This window comes from Passer domesticus, chromosome 2, assembly GCF_036417665.1.
Source record: "Passer domesticus isolate bPasDom1 chromosome 2, bPasDom1.hap1, whole genome shotgun sequence".
Taxonomy (NCBI): Eukaryota; Metazoa; Chordata; class Aves; order Passeriformes; family Passeridae; genus Passer; species Passer domesticus.
The window spans coordinates 20,637,265-20,661,599 of NC_087475.1; the positions used below are offsets into that span (position 1 = coordinate 20,637,265).

Genomic DNA, 24,335 nt, shown 5'->3' on the forward strand with positions numbered 1-24,335 from the left:
CCTCATTATCCCACCAAGTAACATCTCAGTTATGGCAGTCTTTGAATGTTCTCTGAGACACATGACCAAGAGTATATATAGTCCCAGTGACAGGGGATGGTACTGCTCCTCTGCTGTGTGTGTTGGGGATTGCTGTTTGTGCTCCACATTTCTATATTGTTATAGCTGCTCACTCAAGCATTATGTGGAGTTAATTTGATGGTTGTGGCATGTCAAATGGTAACAAGATGTGAGATACTGTGCAAAAGTTAATGACTCATGGGCACAGATGGGGCCAAAATTGGTTATGAGTGGCTGCTTGGCATCAAATTCCTGGAAAATTAGGGAACAGAGATGGAGGGACAATGCAGTGAACAGCTTGTTCTTCCTCGGTGATCTTCCTTGAAAAGAGACCAGGACCCTTGTCCCATTTGGACCCAACCATGAGCTCGTCTCAGCCTGCACACTCTTCTCCAACAGCTGCAGCTGTGTTGGAGCAACCTCAGTGCCTGTGCTAATGGGATAAAAGCATTTCCATGTGCTCTTTTCACTCACAAAGCACATGTCCCTCCCCATGGCCTCTAGTGTATCCTCATTCCCTTGAAATGGATTCAAATATTAAAGCCTGCTATGTTTAATTATTGCTCTGTCTGGAGGAAATAAAATCTTACAGCCCTTTTAATGTGTTTCAAGACAGGTAGGTATAAGTCACAAATGTGCAATGAGTAACAGGAAATCCAGAAGCCATCAGAAAGCAGTAATGTGCTCTGAAAGGAGAGATCATAAAACTTACATGGTCTTCTCAGACATATGTGCAGGGTTCTGCAGTTCCTGGCCTGATGAGTATCATTCTTCAGCAAGAATCTCTCACAGTCAGGACTGTGCAGGACAAACTTGCCTCAAGGTGTGGTGTGGTAACACTCTGGAGGTGTTATAAACCAGCCCATGAGCAGGTAGATTGCTACTGGGAGAATTTTATCCTAAAAGTTTTTAAGTCCCTATTATTTCAAATTAATTCAAATGGAAGTGCTTGGCTTCAACCCTTTTGCCTACTATATGAAAATGAAAAAGTTTTTTTTTGCTTGTGTGAGTATAGAATGTGGGAAAGTTTTCACTATTATATATACCCCTGCTATCCCTCTGCTTTGCTTCTCCCACAAGTTTCTGATTTTGAGGAAATACTGCATTTTGCATGAACCAGCCAGTGGACATTACCCTTTGATTCAAATGGAGCTTTTGTGTATATGTGTATACACATTTTAATAAAGGTGTGTGTCTACTCTTCCCCTGTCTCTCTCCTTTTCCCAGCACAAAAGCCATTGCTTTCTTTAAGTAAGGTTGTAGCAAAACAGCACCAAAACAATTTAGCATCATTCTCTCTTCTCCCATTAGAATATCCTTTATGATATCTGGCAGCCACAGCAGCAGCAGGCAAGCTCCACTATCCTGTGGTTTTGGGTTTTTTTAAGTATTTATCTATATGTTGAGAAGCAAACAATCAACATAGAAAGGCTTACTTTCAGTTTTGCACCTGCACTACATGCTTTCTGACATTGCCTTTTTTTATTAATAAAAAGTTTCAGTTTTCTTCTGATTCAAAATCACATTACTTTTTTTTCTTGCATGAAATCTTCCTGTGAAGGTTTAAAGACTTGTTTTTGCTAGAAAGCCCTCCTGTCTTTTTGTTTCTAAAGACTGTCTTTTTAAGTCTTTAGACTACACAGAGAAAAAAAATTACTAAGAGATTGGAGAGATATTTCTTGGAAGAGGATGTAAAAATGCATATATTATGTTTTGTGGAGGATGATACACCTAATGATGTAGTTGGAAGAGGTTAATCACTTTTTTTTTCACATGGAGACGAAACTGTTTGCTAATGCCTGTTGACAGTATGTGTTGATGATGTTAGGCTTCTAGCCTGAGCTCTAGCAAATGATGATAAATTCCAGACTCTAATCAAACATCTTTCAGAAACATTAACATTTGCTAAATAAACATATTTTTCTTTTCTCTATTGCATGTAATGGATGTTTTTAACATTGTTTGCCAGTCTTTTTATAAAGCATAACAGATGGCCACTGCTTCTGATGAAATAATTATATTACTTAACCCTTTTCTTGGGAAAGAAAAAGCTTGGGCTTGCTACTGCCATTCTTATTTTCTGTAAATGACCCTGATGACAAAGACAAGCAAGTTTTTGGTCGAAAAAATTATTGCCAGTTTTTAATGAAAGAATGGCTACTTCTCTCAGGTTTCCTTTTCACATTGGTCACCCTCTTTCTCTTCATAAAATGTGACAGGGAAAGTTTAATCCAAAAGTCTGTGAGGAAGCACAGAGCTCCTTAGAGCCAGCTCTCAGAGTGATGTGGTACATCTATGCTACATTCAGAGAGATCTTGGGAGTGGTGAGGGACACCCTCTTCTTGATCTACCTGATGATACAATTGCTTGAAGACTTTTATGTCAATACCCCCCGTGTGAATTATTTTTGTGTTCTTGGTAGCGCACTATGGCAGCTGGCTGAGCATTATTGAGGTTCTAAACTGGCAGGCACAATTATGTATGCAAGGAGCTGTATGTGGTGTAAAGTGGTCTCCAAAATAGGTTAAACTCTAAAATAGGTTAAGCTCCCAGGTCCAGTGTTTATGAAATACTGGCTGGCGAGGTTTAGTCTGCTCTCTGAAGTCAATATTTGTCCTGTTGAGAACCTGAACACCATCAGAACAGATGCACTGGGAGTGTTCAGGAGCATTCTGGCAAAATGGAGTCTTTTTGCAGCATGCTGCTGTGTGTGCATGTGAATGGCAGAGTGAGAACAGACTCCTCTGATTCAGAACACACTTGATTCCTAAACATTTCAAGAAAGCATTTGGCCTTTGACATTGATGACATACCAGAGATTGCTAATAATAACATGCCTGAACTTTTGTTAGAAAAATAAGCACATCCCTCAGCAATTCCCACACTCCTAAGTTAAATCACTACGACATCATATTAATGCCAGGGCTGATAAGATACAGAGAAATATTAAAATCTCAGTTGAATAAAATTTGCTGTCATTTGAGAGGTCTTTTTCACAAGACTGAAAATAAGAGGAATATGATATCAGCTAATCATTTGTCAGCACCCTTGCTCTTGGACACACACAGGAGTGGCAGGATGCTCTTTTCCCACTTGCTTGCCCAAAGCTGCTAAAGTTCTGCTGAATTGTTGTGGCAAATGCAGTTTCATTCTCTACCCCTAAAGCAAAGGAAGTTTGAGTAGGAGGAAGAATTAACTGAAGATAGAGGAATTCCTAAGAAGAAATACTGTGAATGGATGAGCTTGGAGAGGAAGTTTCATCTGAAGGTTAAGCTGTATTGTTTTTTGTATTGGGGGTGGAAGGGGTTGGTAAGAACAATAAATCTATCTCCAAGAGGAGGTCAAACTTGGATGTATACTTTTAGGTTTACATGTTTTCCAAGCAGAGGGATAAGGACTCAACCTGTTCACATCCAAAAATAATATGAAACTGATTATTCACAAAGGTGGAAATAGGGGCATATATGCACAAAATTTCATAATATTTACTATTTCTCTATCTAGGAAGAAATGAGCAACAGAAATCTGTGAGTGCAGATGGGCATAAAAGTTTGTTTCTTTATGAGGAGATCTGGTTTTAGCATGGATCTTGGAGGATGTAATAATCAGTGGAATAATATTGTTTCTACAGAGTCATTTTATATGATAGCTGCCCTGGTATTGAACACATTTCTCACCTGTCTGCACATGACATTTGAAACTTGGGTTTTTGTCTTGTACAAAAATTCAGTGTTTATGTTTACTGCTTACAACTTGTGAAGGAAAAGAAAAATGTACCTGTTGAATTAAGAAAGACACAAGGAAAATGAAAATGAGCAAGATGGATTGATATCCATGTATTGGGAGTGAATAGTTTAAGTTATCCCAAGATTTACTTGCTGGTGTTTTTATCCCCCCTTATGCTGACTGCCAGGATATTCTGTTCCTATAGGCTAGTGTGGAACACTCTCTGCGTTAATGGTCAGAGTTCAGTGATTTAATTTTATTTTAGCAAGCAGAAAAAGCTGGTCCTTAACAAAAACTCTTGTGTCTCAAGGGGGTAGGCATATGCTGGGAAGAAAATATATCACAAATTTCAAGTATGTAACTTGTGGCCTTTTAAGACTCTAAGTACAGAGGAATTACAGAGACTTCAGGGATATGATGATGCTGGGGCATAAAATGCAATTCCTGGAATGCAGCAATAGTGTGTTTCCTCCACAGCCATTAAAGCTAGGTGAAAAGCAGCTGCTGGTTTGAACCTAAGCTGTCTTCTCTTTGTGTAGAGAAATCAGCTTTAGCATCAGAAAAGTTTAGAAATGTATTTCATGTCATTTTAGGAAGAAGGGGATCTTACAGTGTTATAGATGAAAGAACTGCCTGCTATATATGGCTTTTAAAAATGCATTTTATGGTTGCTAAGTTTGGATCTGAAGCTTAGCTGAGAAGTAACCAAAAACTGTTCAGATTTCCCTTGCAAATGGAAAGTTTGTGCAGCTTCTACAAGAAAGTGGTGCCACATCTGCCTGGCAGAGCCGTTCCCACTCCGTTCCGTGTGGGCTGTGCCCAGCCGGGCGGGCAGGGAGCCGGGCAGGGAGCTCCCGGCCCCACTTCCTACCTGTGTGCATGCACCAGTTTGGAATTCATGAGCTCGTTTTAATGTAGATGTGCAGGTTCTCAAGCATGGGGACAGGGAAGTGGTGGTGTCACTGTCCTTGGGGGTATTTAAAAGTGTACAAAGACACCTATCTTGCACAGGGACGTGGCTTAGTGGTGGGCTTGGCTGTGCTGTGTTAATAGTTGTACTCGATCTTAAAGGTATTTTCCAACTTAAATGATTCTATGATTTACGTTAAATTCTTGTAGTGTTTCCTCTTCCCATCTCTCAGTCTCATAATTTATCACCCCATCTACTTTTGCATGTTTATTCCTGCACTTATCCTGTAAGTGCTACAACTACCCAAATACTGACACCAATGACAGAATCATTATGATAAATGATGTCTATCTTGGCAAACAGAGGGTCAGCTGCAGCTTTGGGAACAGATTTCCTTAAAATTGCTAAGCCTTCTGGCAGATGACTTCACCATCACCTCTAGACTTCCCAAGTCAGGTTTGGTGTGTGCTGAAGAACAAGGAGGCAACAAAAACCTTTCTTGCACTTCAGAAAGGAGCCCAAATACAAGGTAAGTATGGGTGGGTTTATTTTGCAGGTAACAAAAGTGATGATTGTAGAACAAGCATGACAATTTTACCTCAGCTAACTGCAGTACAAAACCGCCTCTTGCTGAATGCATATTATTGTATTTGCAGACTGGCTTCATGTGTACCACATGTGCTTGTTGTTGTTGTATTGTGATTTCAAGCTTTTATGAAGTGATAAGCCACATACTAATAGATTTAACAGAAGGTTCTCTAGTTGTTAACATGGTAACACCTTGCAAGTACAACATGTTATGTCCATTTTTCATTCCAGAAATATGCAACATTCTGCGCCTCAAAATACATAAGGAAAGGGTCTATTTAGTAGTCAGATCTGCTCAATATATTATCTTACATGAATTCGTACTCTGTTGCTCAGACCTGCTATAAAAATTTGCTGCCTCAGACTGCAAAATATTAATTCATTTCCCAGGAATCTCTTTGGATACAAGCTGTGAAAGCTGTATCTGGGAGTTGCAATCACATTTGCTCTTGCTCAATCTTACTCCAAACTGAACCGATTACAAGCACTATTATAGTAACAGGTGTTCAAATATATCCAACTAAATTATTAGCCAAGCTTGGAAGATTCTTTTTGTTTTCCCTGACCACAGTCAGGTTATCAGTTGCATATGGATGTAATCCTACTCATATTTACCTCAGTAAAAATTGGGACAATTTTAAAATGAATGAGTTTCATGATAGCAGGGCTCCATCCTATGACTGTATCAGATGTCCTTGGAAATTTTCAAAATAAGGTAGCAGCTACATAATGATCACAGTGACCCAAAGAAAGTCAAAACATTAGTGTTTTGATGATAATAAAAATTAGGAAACCTTTTGTTTATTTACATTCTATGTATCCTAATAAACCAAATTAGGAAATCAAATTAAAATAAGTGAATGTGCTCAAACTTCCTTTTAATTGCCTCGTGAAGAGTACAAACAAGTATAAAAGTTTGAAATTTGGTGCCTTTACAGTAACTCCATGCAACCTGCCCTTCTAAGTAGGCAGTGCATGAAAGCATTTGCCCATGAGTAATATCTTATTAAACAGTCGTGATTTGATGTGACACATTTCCCCCCTCAATTTGCATATCTGATAATAGGCTTCCTAAATATCACCTTCAGATTCACTGGCAAAAAAGGAACCCATCTGAAAGAAACTGGATGAAATGTTGGTGATGGGACAATCCCGGGTCTGTGTCTGAATGTGAGACAAAGAGTTCAGACCATTAAAAGCTATATGGTCTATTGCCATGCTAATGTTTAGTTCTTTGTTTAGTGCAGACTTTTAAACATGTTTCCATGACTCATTAAATCCTCTGAAATAAAAGTTCTCACAATTCTAGTACAGTGGAGCAGTTATTTTTGGACTTATTTATAAACAGGCTAGATAATGAGATACCTAGCTTGTCCCCTTTTCTGAAGAAGGAAAATGGTTAGTGACTTCTCCTTTCTCTAAACAGTATCAAAATCCACTATATTTGATAGATAAAGGAGTGGAAAGTCCATGAAAAAATGAAAGGGGTGCATAAGCAAATGCCTGTTGGGCAACTAATATTTTATATAACAAGTAAGAATATGTATTTTGTGAACCTCTTAAGTATTCAGCTTAAGAAAATATCGTAACCATAGCAACCCCTTATCACCTGTTTGAGATGCTGCAACATCTCCACGAAATGCGCATCAAATGCCCCACTAATATTTGTAAAACACTGATAGTATTAGTTCTTGAAAATGGCCACACTGAAAAACAAATGCAAAAAATGCTTGAGACTCAAGATCACCTGTCTACTGTCTGATCTCTCCTTGCCCTTCTACTTTATTTTTATATATCAGTTTGATTTAGCAAAAGCAAAAGATTAATGGGTTCAAGAAGTCACTGGAGGGAGCAGAGTGGTCGACACACATCACTGCTCACTTACAGCATGCCTGTAATAACCACCCTCGGTTAAGTGTGCTGAAGGTTTTAGGGGTTTGTGGTGGCCAAACAAAGCCTACATGAAGGGAAAAGTTTCCCAAAAGGCTTGAACATGAGAACTCACAGGAAGACACCCAAAATAAGGTAAGTACAGATACCCTCTTTGCAGCAGTTAGCAATCTAAAAAGAAAGTAAATTGTGCCATTTGCTTTATTTGCAGGATTTCAAATTTCGTAAAGCTTCAGTTTCTGACTGTAGAGACAGCTTCTCTTTTTTTAGATGTTGCATTTCAGATGGTCTCCCTTCTTTTTCAGCTTCGAAGCTGTAAGTGGCCAGAGCTTTACACTTCTAAGGTCTAATATGAGGATATGGCAGGTGAAATTTTCTGTGGCGTTATTTCTGTGTCCCACAGCCTTTAGGGCTCAGGATGTTGGGAAGGCCTGCAGAGCTCCCCTGCTTAAATTTCATCACCTTTTCCCACAGGACTTTGTACTTTGTCCTTTTTTGTGGTGTACTATGTTTTTCCACACAAATACTTAGAGAAGTGGGTAGTCCCAATGAATTACGAGTTCCTGTGATAAAAGAAGTATGGAAATTGTGTGTGAATTATTTTGAGTTTGAATCAAATGAGTCTTTCATTTTTGAATCCTTAGTATGATTCTTTTTTTCTCTCTCACTTCAATGTGAAGTGCAATACACTGTCTACATGTGCTTCCACTCTGAACAGACATGCAGAAGGAGGAAAGCAAAATCAGTTGTTGCCAAGTGATTTGATAATTGAGCAACATGACTGCACAACTCAGCTTAACCTCTCTGTACATACTGAGGGGTCTTCCTGTCTCATTTTGCTCTGCAGGATCATATAGTATCAAGTTATTAGTTGTTAATTTCAGGAGGTTGATGGGAAACTGAGAGCACCAAAAGCTTGGATTGCTGAGATGACAGGGTATTCAGGACATCACTGTGCATTCTCATTGACATAAAGGACCTTCTTTGTGCCCAAGAGATGTGGAAAAGGCTTTATGAAATGTGTGTTAGGACCTTTGCATATCATTGCAGTTTCATAGTGGATTACAGCAAAATTACAGCTAAGAGAGATATCTGAACAAGAAGGAGAGAGAATATGAGCATATGTGACAGTGTGGCCCTAGGGATCAAAATCTGCATGAAATAGTTTAGAAGGCATGCATTAACCTTCATCATTGGGCTGATGTAAAGTAGCAGCTACTTCTGTGCTTTTTTTTTGCCCTACTGTTGGTGTGAAATAACAATGTTGGAGAAAGTGTTGCTGGCAAGGGTCATAATGGTTGAGTCTCCCTGCAAATAAGCATGTGTATTTATGATGTAAGACTCTGGACAGTATCTGCCAATTTCAGCATTGAAGTGATAAATGCAAACTAATAATAACCTGTGAAAATAAGAGATGTAAAAATTAATGCCTAATAGCAAGCATTTTATTTCTTTGCTGGGCTTCATTTTCCATCAGTCTTACCTGAGTCAGATTTTCTGGGTTATTTCAGATTTTTTGAGTATCTTTACGAAAATGTTTATCACCAACTATGAACACATAGTTTTCATGGACCAGTCTGCTTTTTTTATTTTAGTCTTTTTTTATAAGGGCAGCTTATAAAATGAGAATCAAAGGTTCAGATTATAAAAGTGGTTTTCTTGGAACCTGGAGAAACACATTATCTTTGCAGTCATTGCTTTTTATTGCCAGTGCTGTTTAACAAAAAGGGAGGACTGAATAGGTGACACCTCTGGAAATGTGAGCTGAAGAAAGTAAAAATTATTTTGGAGACTGGTAAATCTACACTATATATATTCCTGTAAGTAAAAGGAATTAGGTACAGGGACTCGTAAAAGTGCCATCTGAATATGGTTTAAAAGTTAAAAAAGGACTACTCAACACGGATAGAAGCGTGAGACCCAACCAGACCAGTCCTCCCAGGGCAGCTCTAGTGAGCCTATTTATAAACACACCAGTCTGAAACCCTCCTTAGGTAGTTTTAAGCAATGCTCCTGGTGAGAAAAAAACATTAATGTGATAAGCAAAGACTTTCTGAAACTGTCTCCAACTTAACTTCTGTGACTAATGCTTCGTGATATCTGCCCACATCCTTGAATTGCTTAATTTAAAATCCTCTCATGAGAAGGCTCTTTTGATTTTCTTCTACATTCTTTGCCTGTTTTTCTCATTTGAAATTAGAGGAATGTGATGGTTTTGGTGTTAACCGTCCCACATAAATATATTACATGGTCAGTACCAAGGGTTTCTCTGAAGCAACGGGAAGGTGTAGTAATCTGATATTTCATAGGTAATCTGACCTTGATGGTAACCCCAGTGAACTTCAGAAGCTTGTGAGTCGAATCATGAGTCACTTATGTTAGCAAATTCTCAGTTGTATAAAGCGGTTTTCCTGGCCAGATTTTAAGGATTTGGGATTTGGGTTAAGGTTTTTGCTGTCATTCCCCAGCCCACCCCCTACAACCTCATCTCACCACCAACACTGCAATCCACTGGTATTCTGAGTAGGGAAATATTTTGTTCAGTTGCAGAGAAGAGCACCTTAAGACTCAGTTCTTTTTCACTGAGAAAGTCCAAGCACATACCTTGGATTTTTCTTGGAAAATTTGAACATATTTCTCTACACATTCAGGGATGTCTACATGCACACACACACACAGACACACACACTTTTCTAGAAATAATTTCAGTAGTCTGATTGTTGTGTCATCTGGTTAATACACACTTTTGCATTCTAAATATTTTGATTTAGTCCAAAAACTTGCAGTTACATCTACAAAGATTAGTCTTTTTGTGTCTTTCATTCCTGCTTATAGCAGAGACTGTGCTGCCCTGATTACAGCAATGTTCAAAGATGTTTTAGCCTTTATAGATTTATTCTTTCCTTTATTACCCTCAGCAGTATAAAGACAGCTTGAATACTTGGTCTGAGAATTCCAGTGAAGGAGATGAAACACCTTGCACCCTGAGCACAAGTAACTTTCAGGCTGCAGTTTGTATTTCCACTGTTTAAAATATGATTCTGAATCACATCACAAGTTTTCCATGTGACCCCCTTGCTGCACAGCTGACAGGTACCTTTAGTACCCCCCATTCCAAGAGGCTGCCTGTTTCACAGAAGCCCTTTTTCCATGGGGCAGGGGGCTGGCATGGGTAGCCAGGACACTGGGATAAAGAGAAAAAATGAGAATTCTCTACAAAATATTCTCAGGAATTTTAACTGCAAAAAGTAATCTTATTAAATTAATTTTCATGAGAAAAAATAGTGCAGACTGCTGGCAAACTTTCATGACTAGAAAAATGAAATAACAATACTTTAATCTGACTTGAGTTTTAGACAATTTTGGCTCCATTGATTTTAGCTGAAATACTGATTTGAAGTCAGTAAAATATTGGTTAGTTGTCCCTTCAGTGACAAAATTTTTAAAATTTTGGGATTTTTAAAGAGATACCTGAGCTAATATCTTTTTACCTCTGTATGACCAAAACCGTGTAGTGTCACTCCAGGGAAATACAACAGAAACTTGAAATAGCAAAAGTTTTGTGAGAACAAGAAATATAAGGAATTAAAAATTATGCAGAAATATCCCAGTTTTTCCTGTTCATGCCTTGTCCCAGCTGAGATTTTGACAAGGTGTTAAAACACCAGCATTTCTTCTGTTTTGTAAAGTTTTGCAACACATAGTCAATCTCTCTATAACTCTTCCTGGACATGGCATAGTCTCGACAGTGCTTAGAGGTTCTCACTTGTGACACGCTCATGCATGGCATATGATGTGTCTAACCTGTTGTATGCAGGTTGAAGGAAAACTGTTTTAGAGCAGGGCGGCTTAATTGTGAGTGTTACATGCTTCTTTTTTTTTTTTGCTAAACCTGTGGTTTAGGGGCTTTTATTTGGAAAGGAAGGATTTGCACGGTTTGATGATCTCAGCTAACACTCAGATAATGAGGATTTGAGTAGTTGTCTGCTTGCTTCAAGTGACAATTTATCAGTTTAGGCTTTAACTTATTTTAGTGACACTGTGGCCAGATGACTCTCCCGTGACCCTGTGTGATCATATGTTTGGATATGTCTCCTGGAATAGGAAAAAAATAGTGATTTTGACAGATACTGTTCGATGTTTGACTGATGAAGGGACATAACTTTGTTATAACTTCTGCTGTTTGCCCGAATCTTTATTTCCTTATCTTGAATCACTTCATGACTGACTCTTGCAATAGTCACTAAATAAGCAGTTGGTACAAAATGCTTAATGGAATAAAGTTACTCTCTTTTTTTCTATGCTAATAGAGATTACAGATACATAAGGCAATTCCTGACTTCTTACTTTAAAATTCTTTTTTTCATGGAGGCTTCTAAGAACTAGAATATTTTTTAAAATGTAATAATTTAACTTTTATCTACTACTTCTAAGAGTAATGAAGTATAATTATCACTGAAGTAGCAACTAATTGTAAAAACCTAGGAAATCAAATGGAGAAATAGTGGTAAATTAATTATGATTTCCATTTAATTCAGCATTTATATATACTAGTGAACAGATGTTTTGGAAATTCTGAACCCTTATAGCATCCTTCTTTGTTAGTCTTCTTAGCTTACTATACTTCCATAGAATTTTAGAATAGACTGTCAGAGTCTTCTGATCACTAATTTATTACACATGACTGTGCACCAACTTGTTCAGCCTAGCAGATCAAGTATCTGCCTCATAGCAGATGTAGTAAAATGAAATCCAGCAGATATTATTCTTTTGATTAAAAAGCCTTAATCAAAAAGTCTAGTCAGTGTAGTCCTAAGGCAAGTGCAGATGGATAATTGTTTAACCACCTTTTTGTCTGTTTCAGCTGAGGATTACATAGGTTGCATAAGTTATGAAGAAAAAAGCTGTCCTGAAGATATCTCCCCTTCTCTCTTGCCTGCAGCTGGTGCAGTCCCAAGTGAGATCAGAGCACCTTGAGTGATTTTGTAAAGGTGAATGGTCTTCTAAGGGTTGCTCCACCAAGAGGACTGAAGGATGCCCTGATCTTCCTCACAGCTGCCTGTTTTACTGATACCCTTCCAAAAGGCTGAGTCTTGAAAGGCAGTGAATTCCCCAAGAATCCACCTTAAGGACACCTTTGTGCACTGTGGCTTTCAGTGTGTATGTGCACATGTAAGGATGTCTGACACTGCTGGTCCTTTTTTAAAATTCTGTCAGAAAATGTGTTTGCATTTAGATGCCATGATTCGGACATTCTGCCAGCACAGTCAGTTTGTCTTCATTGCATTCACTGCAGCAATGTTTATAAAAGCAGCTAAGTACTGCTTGGTGAGATCCAAGAATGTACAGTCTTACATTCACAAATGTTAACTCTATCATTTGAAATCATTGCATGATAACATTCACATCGTGAGAACATCTTTTGATATTCAGGGTATTTCAGAATTTTCCCTTTTTGTTTTTTTTAATACAGCCTTCTCATAAATTTGTCTTCATCTTACAACCTCACATTTTGTGCCAGTTCTTCTAGAGGTCATTTTTAAATGCCAGTGTTGCCTTCAGTTAAGTATTCTAGTGTTATATGGGGTTATTAAGAAGTATTTTGTATTCTGGACATCCTGCTCTTTCTGCAGGTGCCAATTTAAAACTGCCAAGGGAGGGACTATAAAAACAATTAGAAATTAATTTCAATGCCAATAGTTTCGGTGTGAATATTACATTTTTCTCTCAAAGTGCAGCAGTCTAGCTGCTTGTCTTATTTTGAAAAACATGTTTTTATTAGTTGTCTATATTGCAGATTAAAGGCAATATATTTGTGATTGACTTCATACCTAAGATGCTAATTTTCTAACTAGGGTTGTTCCTTTCTAACCTATATGCTGGATCATATTTTTCTCTGTTTTCTCTGCTGCAACTCTTTCACTCCTACCATGTAATCAGATCCTGAGGTCTGGTCTGTCTTTGTTTGGCACAGATCAGTAAAGAAATTTAGTGGTTCTCTGTCTTCAGCGTATATTAAATTCTCCGGGCCCAGGAGGATTTCCATGGCAGCTGGAATTCAGCTAATGAGAGAAAGTAATTTTTGCCACTTCCTGTTCTTCTGTGCTCCCCCTGCAGCTGATGCAGACTTATCTTGGTCTGGACTACGTAAACTGTATTACACAAAAAAAAAAAAAAAAAAAAAAAAAAAAAAAAAAAAAAAAAAAAAAAATATATATACATATATATACATACTCCAGAAACTGAGTGATCCCACATTAGGTGCTTTTGCATTTGATCCCAGTTCAAAATAACTCCTGTGTTTGGTAATTTATTAGAAATCATGAAAGTAGATAAGGAAGGTTTAGTTAAAAATCAGTGAGCAAAAGTTTCAGAATCTGAAACAGTGATAAATTTTTAGTATCAAGACTTTTGTCTTTGCCTTGTCACAACTTAAAACCTTCAAAACTGCACACTGCATTGATAAGCACTGAACTAAGCCTCTTCCCACTTAAATTACCATTTTGAGAAATAGTTGATGTGATGACAAAGAGCACTCAACACCTAATTTACTATGTCTCTGTAAAAAATGTGTGATATTTTTACATAATGTAAAATTTGTAACTGGTATTACACAGTGGTGAGTTTTCTGCACATTTACAGGAACTCTCAAAACTTTTTGACTACATAGACTGGCTCACGACACGTACTAACATTATATCTTTGTCTTAAGTAGCAACAGGAGCAAGGATTTTTAGTTAGAACCCAACAGCCTGAGTTCTCACAAGTGCCTGCTGACTACTTTTACCAAGTCAAGAGCAGAACAGCACAGACCACGCTGAAGATCCTCCTGATCAATGCTGCCAATACAGGAAGCCCAGCCGAGGTTATGCTGCCTTGATTTTACTTTAGTGAAAGGGGAAACATAATGCTTGAGACAAGAGGCTGGATGGAGGGCTTGTGTGTCTGCCCTTTGTGTCTGGGAGGTGTTTGGTGTGTGATAAGGACAGTGGCAGGCATTCACAGTGAGCAGCAAGGTCAGAGCTACTTTGGCATTTGTGTGTCTGCTGGTGTCACTCATAACTCCAAGGGGTTTGATAAAAGGGATATGTGACCATTACTGCTGATAACCAGTGTTCACGTAACATAAAACTGTCAGTGGTTTGGTGTGCTTGTAGCCATTTTAACTTGGATTAATTCAACATGAATACTTTAAAAGTATTGCAGTCCCTACCATGCCTTTGGTCTGGCTTATACCGGTCTTTGCTCCCAGTGATGTCTGAACTTAATGCTGGCATCAGCTCCTCTGGCTGCTCTTACCTCCACTGGTTCCACTGAACAGACTGCAAAGGTTTCCTCTGTCAGGGACAGAATCTCCTTTCACTTCTCCAAACACCACAGGACTTTCTCATGCACAGACATACACTTGGGTTATATATAGATAGGAAATCTGATCTTCAGAGGAAGGTGTAAAAACCAGCACCTGTCTTCTTGCATCCCAGACAGCAATTCCTTTTCCCCACATCTAGCTGTTCATCTGTGTCTTTAGATGCTGACTACCCTCAAACCACTTGAGATATAGATCCTCTCTTTTCCTCTTGTGCCACTCAGAATCCTCTAGGAAGTGAAGTATAGGACCTAGTTTTCTGAGTCCACTGTGTGTGATAATACCACTGCACCCCCTGCAGCTGGTGCAGACTTATCTTGGTCTGACTACAAAAACTGTATTACACCAAAAACTCCAGCAACTGAGTGTGGGTTAATCACAAAGTACATTCTTCAAAGGTGGAAACTGAATGGCATAAATAGAATAGGAGCTCTGTGACTCTGGATTTAAAAAAAAATAGTCCACACCCCACCCTCAACATAGGTTATCAATCTTAATGGTTTCGTTTTTTTGCAAATACTAGAAATCAGTTTTCATCCTACACAATCAACTCATTTTTATGCCACATTCTGCTGGGTTTTCAGTAAAATGCAGTACCCATCCAGTTCTGTAAGCTGTGCATGTTGTATGAGAAAAGGTGTCTGCATTTCTAGAAAAGTTATGCAATTGTTTTTTCTTTATAATATTTGAGTTCTTACAGAAACTTTTGCTCTGTTCCCATGTGAAACTCTGAACTGTCCTAATAATCCCCTCCTTAAAACCCTGAAATCAAATATAGGGGTTTTGTGTGAATCTTTTATAATCCTTACTAATTTTGTAAGTTTTGAACTTTTTACTACATCTTCTTCACCAGTGTAGTTTACCCCTAATGTTCTAATTACTTTGAAAAAGTACATTTATATTTCCTTTGAATGCATCCTGGAGAAGATTCTCCCAGATTTAAAGCAGTAAAAGGTCTTCTCATTTCACATACTCATTTCAAGTGACACATGTTCCCTGAGCTATGCTTGGGGAACAAGGACAAGCATTCCTGTTATGTGCTCTTAATGCACCTCACTCTCTGCATTGCAGCTGCTTCAAGCTGTTGTGCAAGTGGGCAGTATTAGACCATCACTGAGGCATCACTCACTTGTCTCCATGTTGGCTAGAAAGAATGGTTGGTCTTACCCTCGTGCAGCTGTTATATTGATCCCTGGAGCTGGTTGGTGTTGTACATTAAAGTATATCACTGGATCCTTCCTGCTGAGGACACAGACCTGGCAAGACTAAAGCTGGAACTGGATAAATTCCAGTGGTGGTTTCAGTCAAGTTTTCTCTCCATCCATGACATGCTTCTGATCTAGACAGTGACAGTATTATGCAAGCTCCTTTCTTTGTTGCAGTTGTGGAAAAATCATTATTGTCTTTAAATGGAAAAACAAATAAATACGTATTTCAGATCTTTTCTTTCTTTCCCTGTGACATACCCACTGCTGGAGCTTATCATAAGTTAAAAGGAAATCTATTTTTGGAAGCTTTTAATTAAAATCCTGGAAACATGTCCTTTAACTTTTTTTTTTTTCTGTAACTCAATAAGATTACTTGAACTGCTAAGGGTTTTTATGGATAGTGACTAATTTTTTCATTGGTAGATAAAGCCATTGCAGAAGCAAATTCGTGATATTGGGACTTTACTTCAGGCATCAGATTTGCCTGATTGTTCCCTCAGATCAAAAGACAGATTTCCATTAAGAGCAGAACAGAATGATTAACAAGCTTCTGAGCTGATATTAAGTTAGAACCCTTCTCCACTTTGGAGAAGATTGGCTGGTATCAATTTGCAGGCTTGCACTTCTCTGGTGTTTGTTTGTTTGCTTAGTTTTGTGGGGGGTTTTTTTTGGTCTTTTGGGGGTTTTTTTTGTGGTTTTTTGTTTGTTTGTTTGTTTGTCGTTGGTTTGTTGTTGTTGTTGTTGTTTTTGTTGGTTGGTTGGGTTTTTTCAACTCAAGAAATTTGGAACAAATTTTCTTCAAGGTCCCTTCCAACCCAAACAATTCTATAATTCTATGAAAGATGTAACTCAAACCGCAATGGCACTTCAGATTTGAGATTTCCGATTTTGTCTTTTCTTTGTTTATTTTAATGAAAGCCACCGAGGGGCAGCAGATAGCAGCTGATCTCATTAAAAACTAAACAAAACACTTTTTTTTTCCTCTTTGAAGTTGCATTTTGAGTCCAGTGTTATCTTGCATAAAAAAACTCAGCTTCAGGAATGAGGAGACCATCCTCCCTAAGGAAGGGAAAGCTGGCAATGAACTGAAGCTAGAGTTGATTAAACGGGATTAAACAAATAAAACTTTGCAACAAAGCATTTTTATAGCCTACGGACCCACACGTATATTTTTGTTCCTTCCAACAGACAGACACTTGCCCTTAATGTAAATGGCAAACGGAATTTTACTTCCTGCTTTCGTCATTATGTAATTTTCCTTTTAATCTGACATGAGGAAATCGGTGCTTCTGGAGACGGGATATTGCCACTTTACCGGGCGGCTGTCGAGCGTTCCTGCATCCTCTGATGCTGCAGTAATTTCAAGCGGGCATTTACATATCCTTGCCGAAATCCTGGCAGTCTGCTAAACTTCGAGCAGGCCCGGAGCAGTTACATGAGAATGTGAATAATCTCTTACACCGCAAATTGACTTCCCTCTTTGTAGCCCTAGACACTGTTTCCAGCTGCTTTCAGTCTTTTAAATCCTTGAAAGCTTTCCTAATCCGCGTGTAGGCACAGCCTTTATGCTCTCTGCCGCCCTCCCCTTCCCCCTGATTGGCGAGGCTATTCCACAGCCAACTGCTCCATCCCTGGGCTGCGTTTGAAATCAGAGCCAGGCGCACAGTTGCCTCCCCGCCGCCGACTTTTCATAGGCTGGGCAAAGAAGGTTGGGAAACTTGACATTGTCTTAGGGCTCCCCCCTAGCCAGGAATAAAAAGCGGGGGGGGGAATAATAGACAGGAAAGAGGAGGGAGGGAAACTTGCTTACGGTGGGAAAGTTGATGGATTTGTGCCCTGCCGACAGCAGCGCGGAGTGAGCAGCCCCTGGCCGGCTGGATGGATGATGGGAATCTCACCATGAGGCAGGTAAGGAGCCACTGCCCGCCGGCTCCGGCTGCTACCGCTCCCAGCCCCTGCCGCCTTTCCCCCCCTCTTTATTTTCTTCTTATAATTGTAAGTTTCCAGGTGGGAAAAGAAAAAAAAAATTCCTTCCCCCCCTCCCCGCCTCCCCAGTTCTCCCGGTAGGCAGGGATAGGGATGCCATGCAAGTCATGGTGCGTTTTGGGTTCGTCGGGAGCATGGAAGCGGTTTGCGAGCTATGTAAATCAATTCCAGTTTGCCATGGCTTAAGTGCATTGTGTAGGCTGTCTCGGAGCCCTGTTTGTGACATGCGAAAGGAAAGAACTTGCTGTGTTAAAAGCCTAAATATGCCAATAATTCAGCCCAAGGATAATTTATTAAACAGCTCTGCATGAGTTCCTTGCCTGCCAGTGCTTTAATCTTCTGATTGTTTTAAAACGTAGTAGTTTCAAGCTGTCTTCCAGCTTCACAAAAGTACTTTGAGATGGGTTTTCTAGGGATTTTTTTTTTCTAAGATTATTCAAATTAGGGGTTTTTTAAAGACTTCTATTCACCTGAGGAGACAAAAGGAGCTTTTATTTTCATTCTCACAGTTATAAAGCACAAAGTGTTTTTGATTCTTGTTTTTCATAGTTTTCCAGCAACAATGTACACTTACAAGTGCCTTGTGGGACGAAAAACAACTGGCTGTATCTTAAGACTGACTCAAAGATCTGTCCCAGTTTAAAAAGCCAGTCCACTTCCTAAACTTGCTCAAAATATATTATTTTTTGGGTAGGCAGTAAGTAAATAAGAGGTAATCAGAAGTTATCTAGGTTTTCTGTGTGGGTGTCATTCATTCAGTTCTCAGGGGGACTTTTATAGTACATGTCCAGGAAATGCATGTGTGAGGATTTTGCACCTGTAGTGCAAATGGAACATTTGTTTTACACTCGCTTTCTGAAACCATGGTGGGAAATCCCAGCTTCCTTGCCAGTTTTCTCTAAGTTACAGGAGGTGAGGAAGGGTGAAGAAAAACGCAGGTGGTAGAAGAAGAAAAGTATTTCTTGCTCCCACTAGCAAAATCACCACGTTTTGTAACTCTTTAAAGAGAGAGACATTCTTGTCCTTGCAAAGCACAATGAAGGGCATTTTATATATCCAAGCTGGTCAGCTGGATGCACGTAGTCATCAAAAATCATTATCACCACAAGAGGGTACTTTGGCACAGGGGGTTACCAAGGAGGAGCGCAAAAGGAGCAGCAATGTTACAGGACGGCAATAAAGAAGTGTAAAACGCTCTGTGAAACGTGCACTTTCCTGAAATATTTCTACCTAAAGAATAGGCTTCAGGGATCATGAAGATTCATAAGTGGTGGGTTAAAAAAGCAAGGCAAATAAGTCTAACAGAGAATGGGGGCGGAGGGGGAATGCTAAGGCACACACGTACCCTCCAGAAGAGGAGGAGGGATGGGGGAGACATTCCATCCCCAAGGGAGGTGCAGGCACAGGCGGGCTCGTTCTTGCCGGGCGCTGCTCGGGGGAGTTTGTTTAAACACCTGCCCCGAGCGCCGCTTCTCTCCCTGCCAAGGGAACATTGGGAGCACTTCTGTGCACAACTATTTTCAGTTTGGCCGGGAAATTCTGTGGGCAGTGCTAGGGCTCGAGGGACACAGTCCAGGGAGCTGGATGTCAGGGTGGTGCTGAGCTACTGTGTGCATCAGCCCCTGTCAGCAGAACTGCTGTTTTATGGGAAGTGAAGGCTGTGATGGGCTATGAAGTAACCGTATAAAACGTTTAGGAAATCCATTACAGCAGACACCTAGAAGCAGGCAAGTCATGTGAAGCTGGAGCCCTCATTCCTGCTGTTAGTTGGAAATTGTTAAGGGAAAGTTATATATGCAGAGGGAGGGTGACTTTTCCATGGCCCTCCTAGTCAAAGCAACAGAGCTCTTTTTTACCTTGTCTTCCACCTTACAATCATCTCTCCCTACCTGTCCTCTTGCTTTCTTTGCCCTTCCTTGGTGATTTTTTTCCCTCATCCTTACGCCAGCTGGGATGGAGTGGGTTAACTCCTTCCTCTTCACAGGCTTTGGGAGTGAGAGCTCCCACTTTGAGAGGCTCTTGGTAGGACCTAGAGCTCAGTTTGGTGTTGCAGAGTTAACCATCGAGGATGTAGGCATATGGCAATGTACTGCAGATGTTGGAATGAAACCATGTACTATGCTGATGACTGATCTGACCCAAGGGCAACCCACAGCTACTGAACAATAGCACACAGAAAGAAAAATGCACTAATTTCCCCAACTGAAGTGGAGGAATTACTGTAGTAATATGCAGCCTGTTGATAAGATTCAACCTACTTTATTACCGTGCCAGTCCACTAGTCTCCAGCAGGTCACAGGGGTTGGTGTAAATACTGAGCTGAGATTTGTAAATTAGAGAGTATAAAGAAGCAGTCATTTTTAGGTGATCATTGAAAACCTCAGCAAGAGCTGTCTTCTCGCTGTCTTGTAGAATAACCTCACAAATAAGGTCCAAAAAAGGAACATTTCTATCCTATCTGGGTAACTATGTTGATCAGAATGTACATCCACAGGAAATGCACCCATTTGTGTGTACTAGTGTGCTGTAAGACACATAAGTGCAATTCTAAAGTTATCTTATATAGTTGCAAAAAAATTAAAAAGAACTAACAGACAAGAAAAAAGCCTTTGCAAGTAACACTTTTTTTTTTTTTCTACTTTGCAGAGAACTGAGTTCAGTTTGTTATTTATAAAGTAAGGAAATTTGCAAGTGTTGGGAACTCGCAAAGAGGTGCTTAGCCTTCATGAAGGTGGAGTTTTTTGTGAGGCTGGACACAGTTATGAGGCTGAATTCCCTGAGTTTGCTGCAGAACTGGAGAGGGCACTGTGGGCTCTGTTTTGTTTCCTAAGCCTACTTCACAGAAAAGCAAATGTTTGATGAATTTTAATACTTCATTTTCATTCCCTTTCAACCACAATATATCCCTGAAGTGCAGCTCGCAGGAGTGTCATTGACAAAAAATGCAGCTCCTTATTTTGGCCTCTTCCTATTGAAGTACCATTGACTTTGATCGAGGCAGTCTTGAGCCTTTGTCACATAAAGAGGTTAAACTAAACAACTGTTAACTGACAGGCCACCTAAAAATGAAAAGCTGTGTTTCTAAGATACATAAAACCATTACAATTAGTTATCGTGTCTGTAGTCACACGCCTTTTAGTGTGCCTATAATTCACCAAGTGAACAAAGGCTATATACAATTTTGGTGCAAAACTTATGCAAAATTCAAAATCACCCCTTTTCCTTTCAGCTAAGTTCCTAGCATGTGTTTCTTATTTCCTATTTTCTTTTGCATACCTTTTAACATTCTTAATGCGTTCTTCCATAGAAAAGTTGTATTTTTATCCTGAAGTTCTGTAATCCTTGTGCCTTATCTTATACAGTTCATCCTGGGATGTTTTGTTGTTTGTTTGGCCTGTAAGGGAAGAAAGAGCATCTTAAAGAATGCTGACCTTTTTGTGTGTGGACCATACAGAATAAAGAAAACAGGTGTACAGAGTCTGCAGGCTGGGAGCGTATCAGTTAATTAGTGGCTGGACTTTGCTGGGTAGGAAGCCTGGAGAGGATTTTTTTGTGTGCATGTGCGTTGTCTGCTCCCTTTGATCACTTGTGTGGTAAATAGACATGCAGGGTAGCTATAGCAACGTGTGCTGTAGGTTGGTGGGAACAGAGGGGATGGGATCCCCTGACAAAGGGTAGTTTGTTAGAGTGGTTGGTTCTGATTAGAAAAAGGTGGCACCAATCAGGGCATTTAAAAATATCAGTTTTGCAAAACACAAATGAATGTTATCAGTTTCAAAGTAATGCTTGTTTCTGTAGCTCTGCAAGAGTAGATCGTGTGGAAGATTGGTGAGGAAGGGGGAGGGATAATAAAAAGCAGAGCATAACCCATTTACACTTTTGAATGTAAAAATATTCATGCTGGATGTGCTTTTTCTTATGGTGCTGCACTGTCTATGCAGTTTGCAAAAGAAGCATTTGCAGGAGACAAAGTCCCATAGATGATGATACAAATAGTTGTGTTTTTAAAATATGGCTTCAGGAGGCACTGATGATAATGTGATGTTAAGTAGCCCATCTGATCCGTTACCTTTCCCTGATTTGTAAGAGTTTTGTGTGCAATTTGCAATCCCAAAATCCTGTTCCTATTTCAGCAGCCTACCTGTAGAGGTCAGACTTGAAGCTCTCAAAATCTTCCCATGATAGAATTTCAACCTAAAGTTGTAAATATACATATCCATAGCCACTTTCCTCATTAACTTTATGTGGAACACTTTTAAAATAATGTTGGTTTTTCAGTGTCAGGTTATTAAGTAACACCACGTTCTGCATTGATGGAAGCTTGAAATACATCAAAATTCAGCTTCATTTCACATCTTGGACAGAGCCCAACCTAAAGCTTTTATTAGTGCCTGAATTATTTAGATGTGTATCTCTGTCTCCATGATCCCCACCAGGCCTCCTACCTTTGATGAGGTCTGTCCCAGCTCCCTCCCTCCGGGCTGCCCGGCCCTCTGTGCACTGGCTGCCGGCTTCCCACTGCTGCCTGCTCCCAGAGCTTCCCCCTGGCACGGGACAGGGGAGCAGGCAGTGCCACACAGGGCTTCCACAGCTTCTGAGCACTGCAAAAAGTTGTCAGACCTCAGAGTCCCTCCACAGAGTAGCACGAGAGGTAAGGGTCTGCTGGAGCCTGGGCTCAAGGAAAATGAAATGCTGGGAACAAGGAGCTCGCGGTGGTGAAGGCTCAGGGAAGCTGCTGAAACTCAAAAAATTCTTCAGCACTTGGAGAAACTGTTTAATTTGGCTGTGGGTGAAACTGAGCGGAGAGAAAGGAGCAGACCAGTATTCACACACAGTTGTATTAATTGTCTTTTGGATGTGTGTTGGAGTTTGTTAGAAGTGAATTTCAGACTTTGTAGGGTATTTAATTCTTTAGCCTGTTTTTGGTTCAAAGTCTTTATTACAGTCGTGCAGCTTAGAGCTTGTAATACTTTAGCAAGCTGTAAGGAATTACTGCATATCCCTGAGATCCCTGGCTTGCAGTGCAGAATCCAGCCTGTCTGAAAGCTGGGAAAAGCGCTAAAGGGTAGGAAGCTGATTTTGATCTCTTTTCTAAACAGTAAAAATAGTTCTTAATTCTTTAGAATTCTTTACCATTTGCTGTCATGTCATGTTTTTTTATCATTAGTATTTATATCTTCCCGGGGGATGTGGGAGGAGAAAAAAGCTGGCAAAGAAGCAATGTTTGTTTGGCCCAAAATGTTTTATCAACTTTGTTGATTGAATAAGTGTTGAGATAACTGGGTGCAAGAACAATTTTTAGATAGTAAAACAAATAAAAGAAATTCCAGGCTTTTAATCCTGTGAAAGGAATGACAGGACAGTACATGAGGAGATCCATGGGGCTGATTTTTTTATTGTAGTGTAATAGTCTTTAAGGAAAGTATTTAAGGAGAACATATTATGCCCCCAGAAAGGAGCTGGTAACACACTATGACAGTTGCTCCACATTTTGGGTCAGGAAGGCAAACATATTTCTCATGCTTTTGGTGGCAACAACATCTTCCCATCACTCTTCACCCAGGCTGTCCTGTGCTGCCTGTGCACCTGTGGGGCTCCAGTGTCGGAGCAGGTGCCCAGGACTAATGGCATTGACTCATCTTTGGGTCTGCAGGTATTTAATTACTGAACAACTGAAGCAGGATCTTAGAGAGATCCCCCTCCCCACACACACCAGAGTGGTTGGGCAGACTCATTTGTGGTTCTGGCAAGCTGATGCACTTTGCACACCCAGGTGAAACAACAGCTTGCTTAGACGAGACCCTCCCTCCCCCTCCACACCATCTCTGGGAACTCCCCTTTTTTTTTTTTAACCTTTATTTGAGGCACTAGCTGAGGCTGATGTTTTCTTTCAAAAAATACTGAGAAATCAATAATTTATGGCAAAATTGTTCTCCAAAAAATGCCATTCTTTTTTTTAGTAGTTATCCCACATGGAAACATGATCCCTTTTGATTTTTATTTTGTTTTGATTTGGGATTTTGGGTTTTTGTTTGGAGTAGGATTTTTTTGTTTGTTTGTTTCTTTTTTTTTCTTTGTTTTTGTTTTTTTCTTTTTAATTTGGTTTTTGTGTATTAGTTTGGGCAGTTTTCTTCCTGAGAAGTAATTGGAGACATGAAAAAAAAAGAAGGAAGAAGAAACACTTTTTGACAATGTATAGTTAGAATTGGGGTTGCCAAATCTAGCAACTCCATCATAAAAACAACCAGCACCACAGTTTCAAGGAGCTCTTCATCACCAGGCAAGCTTCAGAAGTTTTGGAAGGGGTTTTGGTTTTATCATTGATTGAATACCTTTATTGCAAAATCTGTATTTATTTTACATGCAAGATGTACATTATTGACAATTTCTCCTTTGTGGACCACCAAGGGCTGCCTCTGTCTCCTGCCTGCCCTTTTTTCCTCCTTTGGAACCAGCTCCAGTCCCTGGGCAGTGAGGTCTCAGGCCCTCAGCCTGGTCTCTGGTTCCACCTCAGCTCTGGATGCAGGGATACAGACTCTTACTTCTTGTGTTTCTGTTCTTGTTGGAATTGCAAGCCAACACAACTCTGTAAATAATCTCA

General features: G+C 39.7%; 1 protein-coding gene across 4 annotated transcripts in view; it reads left to right on the top strand.

Annotated features, from left to right (window-relative positions):
• The window catches only part of MID1 (midline 1), a 236,795-nt gene that overhangs the window by 80,720 nt on the left and 131,740 nt on the right, over positions 1-24,335 (top strand). Inside the window, exon 1 of one of the 4 annotated variants that reach the window (XM_064407722.1) lies at positions 17,399-17,656. The exons of 2 other annotated variants lie outside the window; for them this stretch is intronic. The gene's annotated coding sequence lies outside the window, so the exon portion shown is untranslated. Of the gene's footprint in view, positions 1-17,398; positions 17,657-24,335 lie in introns of those variants that run through there. One more of the 4 variants, XM_064407718.1, reaches the window with a different exon arrangement.